Genomic DNA, 9,487 nt, shown 5'->3' with positions numbered 1-9,487 from the left:
GTGTGTGTGTCAGAGATGAGTGGTTAAGAGGATGTATCTTAAATGGAGATTCCGACAAAAATTCAATCTTAATTCCTATAAGAGCATGTGGAAAAGGTCTACACAAAAGGTCTTTTCATTTGCTCCTGTCAACATACATATACCTTAAATAGTGATGAAAGAGAATAGATCATCCAACTTTAAATTAACTCACACTCCTACTAATTAGGAAGCCATATACTACAAACTCACAATAAAAAATGACCAACAGACATACATCAATTTTAGGTCTTCATGAAATAATTAATGCTCCCTCCGTTCCACAATAGTGGAATCATTTTGTCATTTTGGTACGTTTCATAGTGATGATTTTATTTTATTTTATAATAAAAGTCAACACATTTCTTATCACTTACTTTTCTTTCTTTTACTTTATTTTCTCTTCATCTGTCTTCCCTTTTTCATTTTCCATTTAATTATTTGTTAAAAGGAAACAAGAGATAAAGAATGCAGTTTAATTAGGCTCCTGTCCACATACAATTATTACTCCTAATTATTACTACTAGAGTTGGGTAGTATTTCCTGACCAAGTTATTTTTTAGTGTACTGAATAAATATTTTGCATAACTTAATTGAAAAAAACTTAACTCTTCTATAAAAGTTACTTGAGTAAATGATCTTTCGCAACATCATAATTCATAATCCTAAAGCCATACATTAGCAATATAATTATTTCAATATCTCTTGAAAATAGCAAGTGACGATATTATTTCAACATAAACAGAAAGAATCATCAATAATGTATGTACCCCTTATTGTGAGTACTCCATTAATTAACTATCAACAAATTGGTGGCATGTTTTGGTGATAATACATTATACTACTAGCTAAAATTATCACAAAAGTTAGACTAGTTTAATTCATGAAATAAATCAAAAAGCAAGTTCACTAGTAAATTATTTTAGACAACAAAGCAAATAAAATATAAAACTAGCCTTATTTTGCAATTTGGGTGTTCCTTGCCAATTTGGGAGTAAGTATTATGCAAGACAAGATGAATTGAAAATTAAATTTTAATAACTATAATAATTACGATTGAAAATTGAAATAAGAATTTTGGTCGGCTATGCAATACTCACAAAGCAATAAATGGGCTGTCAATATGGGCTTGTCAATAAAGAGGCTAATGGGCTATGGGTCATACTACTCCATTTTCTATTTTCATCCCAATCGCTCAACACTTCACCTCGTTCGAAGTTTTTATTTTTTATTTTTTATTTTTTATTAAGTAATCAGTGTATTATTCGAGACTTATTTAAAGTAGAAGAAAATTTATATAAAGATCACAAGTAGACCAAGACGATATAATATCAGCTATGACCCAATTGCAATGTCTTGATACATTCCATTTGTTTTTATCTTTTAATCTTTTGTTATGGATTGGGCCTTTCCTAAGTAGGAGTATCAACCATTTCTCAATACGTGTAATATTTTATTTATATACATAACATCTTAGGGTAGGTATGTTAATCTTTGGTTATTTATTTTTCTCTTTTTCAATAAATAAAACATGTTTGTTATGAATTAAGAAATGATCAAATAATAGGACAAATGAATGAAACATAGACCATAAGATAAAAAGACATTGTTTTTCACTAATTAATCTCGTATAATTTGACGACTAATACAATAACAAATTTGTATCCATGATATACGCTTATTAAATGAGTTTAAAATAATTATAGAAGTATCAGTCTACACAACTTAGTCACATATCTGTAGCTATACTAAGAATAAAGATTAAACCAAAAACTTACCCTTCATTAGTTAACTAAATGTAGAAATTCAACTTCAAAGGATATCAATTTATGGTTGCTTATGTTGCATATTATCGATACATTTTTTTTCTCAAAAGTAGCTTGTCGTCGTTGGTTGTGCAGGTCCGTGTCAAGTCGTTGAGCATGTCCATCTCCTGGAATCCGCTCTGGTCAAAGTACTTATCGCCCACGGCTTGTGCTATCGTCTGAAAAATACACGTAAAATTAAATTAATAGTGTGTGATCAAACAATTATTTTCTAAAAGATTGAAATGGATTGGGCTAGAGTTTATATATATGTATGTATGAATGTACCCGCTCCTTTGGCTATAGCCTACTCCAACAGAGAGATGGTGACATTGCTGGCTCTGTAGATTCTCACCGCAATCAAAGAAAATATAGTAAGTTTAAAATATAAATGAATTATTTATAATTCTTATACTGTGAAGTTTAAAAGAATGTTTGATTTAATTATTACTATGTGAATATATGTTCATTCAAATTGGAAGACAAAAGTTTTATTTATTGAATTTATATATCGCGGTTCACAAAAAATCGAGGAAGTTTCATAATTATATAGCACCTCTAAACACATGCCAGTTGTCGCTTCCGTCTCCAAATATTTGGGACGGAGGGATGCCATCCAAGCAAACTATACAAAAAAAATATCAATTATGTTAGTTAAACAAATAATGAATTAATAATCATGCATATAGATAAGTATGTATGTACCTGCTCCTTTGGCAAGAGTAAGAGCAATCTCCAATATGGATACCGTAACGTTGTGGGCTTCATTGATTCCCACCACAACCAAAGAAGGCATAAGCGCCGGTAGTAATCTAGCCATGACGTCTCTCATTGGAACTCTGCAACGGTGAAACCAGGTGACGGCGGAAGCCAATAAGGGGAAGGGAGATGAGGCCTGAGGGAGAATTAAGGAGGGAGATGCCAAAGAAGATGAAGAATAATGAAGGGAGAGTGCCCTTTATTTATTAACCTTTTTGATGATAAATGTCCAGCTGTCAACATACTTACACTTCAAAGTTAAACAACACACATGAAATAGATTAGGAAGACATATTTGAACTGAGAGTAAAAATTAAAATAAAAGGCTTACTGATAGCATTTTATGATACATGATCATATCACAAATTAGAAAATTTACTAATCTGATAAAATTACAACTCGAGCAGGGGTTGACTCTAATCTGAAAAAATCCTTAAAATTTCTGATTTTAACAACTGATTTCTAGCATATCATAAATTAATTAAAATTCGTAATTTTGTGGTCAGTTTGACCCAAATTAAGAATTTAAATGTGGTTGCATTTGCATGGATAACATTCTTTAAAGTTGAAATTTCTTTGCGTTAAGCAAATTTCGAATACTAATAATAGAGATATAACCAACCAATCTATAATATTAGTTGCAGACCTAATAAAATGTCGTGAAGCTATGCAATGCACCATAAAAATGTCATGAATTAAATTAGTAATTTCGGCTTCTTAATTGTGGCTAGAGTTATTAGTAGTAGGAGATAGTTTTTACTTGGATTCCGAATCTAATGCACTCAGTTTTACAATTTTGTGTTACATGATAAAAGTGTATTTATTATACAAATAAATACATGTATGGTTAATTTCATGATAATATAATGTCCGGTGAATGGGAGTAAATAGTGATGGAAGTAGTAATAGTCATGATTTTGGAAATGAGTGGGATCATGATGTAGACATATGATAGGAGTAAATAATGATGAATAAAATTGAGAGAAAAGAGAGAGGTGTCAGTAATATCAAAATGTGGAGTCACGGGGCGATGGATTGGCCTGAAACTGGTAAGTGTTTTAAATTTTCAACACAAAAAATTATAGTAACTCGAATGGCCCGTGCATAAATATCTCGATAACTTGAGCGAGTTGGCCCTATCGACATCATGTAAAAAGTTGTGGAAAATGAAAAGATACTATTGACAAAAATATATTATTGGTCTTTTATTGATAACTCAGTAGCATCATCTTTGACATGCCCATTCACAATGATTCATCGCATCAACTTGTTACATACCATTTCATCTCTATCTCTCTCTCTAAATTATTTGATCATTTTCCTATCTTAGCTTATGCAGAGTTTTACTTTATCATCCCAACTTCTTTTTCATGTATATACAGCAGAGCTTACAATCAGAGTACCCAATATAGCCCAACGTCTTAAAGGATAGTACAATTATTTGTTTTGATTTAGACAAGTAGAGTGTACTATACTATTCCTATATAAATTTGTTTGGGATAAAATTGGTCATGTGATTGTGATTGTGTGATTGTGATTGTAATTGTGAATGAGAATGAGGTGGAAATTTTTTGAATTAAATGGTTGTATGGGGTTAATATTAAGTTTTACATCGGCAGCAGCTCAGGCCCTTCATCGGCCCAAAATCAGGCACATCTTAACGATAGTGCGTGGCCAACTACTAAAAAAGATCTTGTAAGTATTAAAATAAGTATCCCGGCCTCAATCAAAAAACTCAAGAATTAAGAAAGATCAATGACAAATTTATTCTAATAAGAACAAATCAAATCTTTTATTAAAATAAATTAATCTTCCATATATAGTTACTAGAACAAATTAAATCTTGCACAAAGCATCTGCTGCTTCCAAAATGTTTAATACTATGTAGTATTCCACTTCGACCCGTCCGACATAATTTTCCCACTTCAATTTATCCATTTATGGCAACAAATTACTCCCCTCCTAATTACAAATTTGCCTTCCTCATTTCCAACATTATCTCCACTTCAATTCACCCCCTTCTTCATTATTCCACCCAACCGTCTCTGTTCTCAAACACAAATCGATTCTCCTTCTTCCTCTCCACATTTTCCCTCTATAAACCCTAAATCTACACCGATTCCTCCACTATTTCCATTGCCTCCACACAAATTGACTCCCCTTCCACTCCAAATACTCCAATTACTCCCTCTGAAAACCCTAGATCTACACCGATTCCTCCTCAAATCCCACCGCCTCCACACAAATCATCACTAATTCAAGATTTCCATAAAAATAGAAGAAAAAGAAATAAGGTGGGGCCCCTTTTCACTACCTACCTGCATTTAAATCAAAGTCAAACAAACATTTTTTAAAACTCGTGTCAGGTCAAACTCATGGCCCGAATTATCTGGACGGAGGAAATATTAGTATGTAGAAAAATGATGCAAATTTAGTTGGATCCACAATATATAGGAGTGTGATAAGAGTTTAACCCCAAATCAAGATAGGAGAAAGTTGCTAGAAAACCAAGCCTCGTCGATCAATCTAAATTCTCAAACGACTTTAAATGCAGGAAAAAAAATATATAAAAGACAATATTATTTCATTAATTGATTAAATAGAATAACAATATCTCCTATTTATAAAGCTAAACACCCTAACTTATAAAAAAAGAAAATAAAAAGATATTGTAAATCAATAATATTAGTCTAAATAATAGAAATATTTTATGAAGATAGTGCCGTATCTTAGTGCTTCGGTAAATAGTCAATATTGACTCTATCAAATAATCAAAGACCAAATAAAACAAGTACTAATAATTGCAAAGAGTTATCTATAATTATCATTTATGGAATGTGATCAAATGAAAACTCTAAATATTGTACAAACTCAAAACTATGATCTGGACCATTAAAAAATGTCAACAGATCACAAAAAAAACATCAACAGGAAAATGTCAACAGAATTTCAATAGTAGCCAATGATTGATACTGTGTGTTGATACTGTGTTGACATTAAAATTTTAAAATTTTACACTGTGTTGATATTATATTGAAACTGTGTTGAAATTGTCTTGAGGAGTTTTGAGTTTGTACAATATATAAGTTTGCATTTTATCGCATCCCTATCATTTATTGTACTTCGTATAATATTATTTTAATAAAGAATTTAATAAAAAGAAAAAAATCTTTTCTCACCCTACCCACCCACCTTCTTTCTCAATTATTTGATCATCTTTTTCGTCTCTTGGCTTTCAACAAATGTACTACTATGATATAACACGTGAAGGCACATTGAATCAATCAGAAAGAGGGGTCCTTCAATCTTATGTTTCTCTCTCCCCTCTCTCTCTAAATTTTATGTTATAATAATTTCCAGAATATTCAAACCCAGACGCCAAACAACGCCTCAGATCTATATGTAGGTGAGAAACCATATATCTTAATTTTTTTTTGTAGTACTATTTTTCAATTTCAGCTAGCTGTTAAAATGTCAATTAAGTACTGAATAAGTACTACCTTGTTAGTTAATTTACATGCTAATGGTATTACCTTTACTAAATTATGTTTACTCTACCTATTTAGGGACAACCCAGCCTCAAAGCAGCAGCGACGCATCGATAATGCACAAAGAGACAACGAGAGAAACGATATGGAAACGATAGGTTGCTGTGTGACGACGGAAATCAGGTGAATATTTGGAGTTGACGGAGATCGCAACGTTACCATATTGTATTGGTGGCTGCTCTTGCCAAAGGAGCAAATATATGCATATATAAGTATAATTCTTAACTGTTAAATTATTTGCTTAACTAAATCATAATCGATTTTTTTTGTATAGTTTGTCTAGACGGAAAACCATCCTTCTTACGCTTATAGTCAAGATAAATTGAAGATGGAGCAGACAGTTGACATGTCTTTAGAGGTGCATAAATATGAATAACTTCCTCTGAAATGATCAATATGCATATATATATTTAAATAAATTGAAGCTTATGTTATTGTTTAAATTTATAGTCATTTTAAGTTCGCTAATGTTTATGGCACGAGCGAACTAAAAATGGTTTGGTTGTGAACTTAAACAATAACATGATATTCAATTTATTTTAATATAAATGCATGTTGATTATTTATGAGGCACTTGTTCATATATGTTCCTTCAAATAGAATGCCAATTGTATGCTCTATCTCAAAATCCTAGGCTATAAGCATAAGCCAGAGGGTTACCGTCTAAACAAAGTGTAAAAAAAATTGATTATGATTCAATTAGTTAACCAAATAATATAACGGTTAATAAATATACATATATATGAATATATTTGCTCATTTGGTAAGAGCAGTCTCCAATACGGATATTGTGACGTTGTGGTCTCCTTCAATTCCAAAGATTTCGACCGCAATGAGAGAATATATAATGCCGGCGAGAGGTATTAATAAATATGTATGTAGTTGGGTTTGGAGTTGAATTATAATTATATATGTATCTGTATAAAAGATGCAAAAACAATAATTTTGTAATTAGGGTTATTAACTGTCTTAGCAGCATGTGGCCTCAGAAATTAAATATGGCAATGGTGATAGACTGATTGGCAAGGTTATAATGAGTAAACCAGAAATAATAGCAGTGATTCTAGTTTATGTTTTTTGTTCAATTTTAGATTGAAATTGAATGCATGTTTTATTTATCTTCATTTATTTGATTTTTTGGAATAATTGATGGTTAATAATTTAGTTGATGGGAAATTGACTGCACGTTAAAAAATCATACAGTACTATATTTTACATTATATTCAAAATTGATTATTAGACATAAATTAAACTATAATACTATATTTTTAGGCTGTTTAATTAACCCAAAAATAAATGGGCTGGCCAATAAATTGGCTAGTGGGCTATGCGCCATATAATTCTTTTGTGTATTCTCATCCTATTCGCCAATCTAAATGATTTTAAAAATTTAATTGAATTAGCTTTCACCGGCCAATGTATAACTTTAGAAGGATGTGATGTGAAAAATGGCTAAGAAAAAAAATAAAAAAATCGGATGTATAAAATTAGTGGCTTGACGATCACTACTCACAAAGACAAATTCTGAAAACTAATAAAATTCTGAAATCTGTTTTTGCGCAGTAATTTAATAAATTCACTATTGGTTGAAATTTTGATTCTGTCAAAACAATTAGTCTTACGTTTTTTTATAATCCTTATCAACTAAGAATATCTTTTTGAGGATTGATTCTCTTTTATGCTAAAAAATAAATAAATAAACGCAGAATATCTTACAGATATATTTTATCGATACAACAATGAATACCTTTCTTTTATTTAAATATTAAGAAGTGTTATAAAAGATTTATATTTAATGCCTTTTAATCTATAAATACCACTATCCTTCACCGTCCCTTTTACTCCGTTCTCATTCTATATTATTTTTTCACCTCTCTCAAAATTTGTACAATGAATAACAATCTCAGTGGTTCGTCAATAATTATAATGACCCAGAAACTGAAAATGCCTTTGTCACGTAGGGATAGAATACGGAATACCGACGATGCAACAACGTGGAATCTCGGTTTTTGCCAATGCGCTGGTCAAAATGCCTTTGTCATAGGAGTACTATTTTCAATGAGATGAGATCCCAACGATACAACAACATGAAATTTCAACGTGAAGGTGATCACATCTATATTTATTATCGACGTGGAGTAGTTTATATTGCAATATTTTCAACCTATGTTATTTTGTTCTTAAATACTAATTTCATTTGTTTTATAAGTTGATAATTAAAAGAATTAACTTAAAAATATAAAAATTAGTGAAATAAGATAGCAGCTGAAAATAGGATAAGTCTTCATTGTAAATGTTATGGTCAAAATGAAAAAATGCTCATGTGAAAAACATTTGTGAAGTTCTATCAAAGAAAATAATTTGTTTTAGAAATACAAATAATTGGTCGCAATGCAAGTAAAAAATGAAATACAAATAATATTGGAGATACTAGTATATATGACAGGAATGAAATAAAAAATGCGATGTGATTGGGCAGGTCAATAAATAGGCTAATGGGCCATGGGCCACATAGTAATATTTTGTATTTTCAGCCCAATCGCTCGAATTATTCTGCCTGCCCCGGATTTATGTGGGATCGGAGGGGGTCGATCGACTCTACCACCAGCCCATGCATAATCGAACATTGGTGCTGTGGTCGCAACGCTTCGACCCCACGACACACACGGAGACGAAGTAGAATTTAATCAGTTGGGCTTAATGGCAAATTTAAAGTAACCTATTGAACCATTTATTGAGGGCACCCCTTTTTATATGTACGATTATGCATTTTCAAAAGGCCTCTCGTTGTACATAGTTTATTGCACTCTTAATTACCTAAGTCAGTTAATTAATTGAGCTTTGTCCTTTAATTGTCGAGTTATACAAGTTATTTATTTTAGTTCCTAGCATAGTTTCGGTATATCCTAGACACGTGTGTCTCATTCAGTATCGAGGCTGATATCATTACGAATTTCGTTTGCTAGGTCCATCATTGTTCATGTGCATTGTGGCCTCATGGGGCCAGAGACAAGTAGTTGTGAGGTTGGTGGAAGCTTTACCCAATTTCATATTACCTCCGTCCCCCAAATTTTGACAAAGTTTACCATTTCGATCCGTCCCTGAAAGTTTGACACACTTCACTTTTTACCATTTTTGATAGTGAACCTTATATTCCACTAACACATTCCTACTCATATTTTATTATAAAACTAATATTTTAAAAGTAGGACCTACATACCACCAACTTTTTCAACACACCTTCCATTACATTTCTTAAAACCCGTGCCGGGTCAAACCGTATCAAAATTTGGGGAACGGAGGTAGTACGTTTTAATTTATGATCTGTTAGTGGGCTCAGTCAACCCTGCCGGATTT

At 31.6% G+C, this 9,487-nt stretch overlaps 2 long non-coding RNA genes across 2 annotated transcripts; one reads left to right on the top strand and one right to left on the bottom strand.

Annotated features, from left to right (window-relative positions):
- Positions 1 to 1,595: 1,595 nt before the first annotated feature.
- Positions 1,596 to 2,738, bottom strand: LOC125203227. The gene is made up of 4 exons (XR_007173316.1): positions 2,529 to 2,738; positions 2,380 to 2,448; positions 2,112 to 2,164; positions 1,596 to 2,002 (listed from the first exon to the last, which is right to left on the bottom strand). It is a non-coding gene; the product is annotated as an uncharacterized LOC125203227 (long non-coding RNA).
- A 3,100-nt stretch (positions 2,739 to 5,838) lies between these two features.
- Positions 5,839 to 7,201, top strand: LOC125203253. Its single transcript, XR_007173322.1, has 2 exons — positions 5,839 to 5,988; positions 6,149 to 7,201. It is a non-coding gene; the product is annotated as an uncharacterized LOC125203253 (long non-coding RNA).
- The last annotated feature ends 2,286 nt before the right edge of the window (positions 7,202 to 9,487 follow it).

The sequence above is a fragment of the Salvia hispanica genome, chromosome 2, assembly GCF_023119035.1.
Source record: "Salvia hispanica cultivar TCC Black 2014 chromosome 2, UniMelb_Shisp_WGS_1.0, whole genome shotgun sequence".
Classification (NCBI taxonomy): Eukaryota; Viridiplantae; Streptophyta; class Magnoliopsida; order Lamiales; family Lamiaceae; genus Salvia; species Salvia hispanica.
The sequence above is the reverse complement of the archived record's forward strand: the minus strand, read 5'-3'. Positions and strand labels throughout refer to the sequence as shown.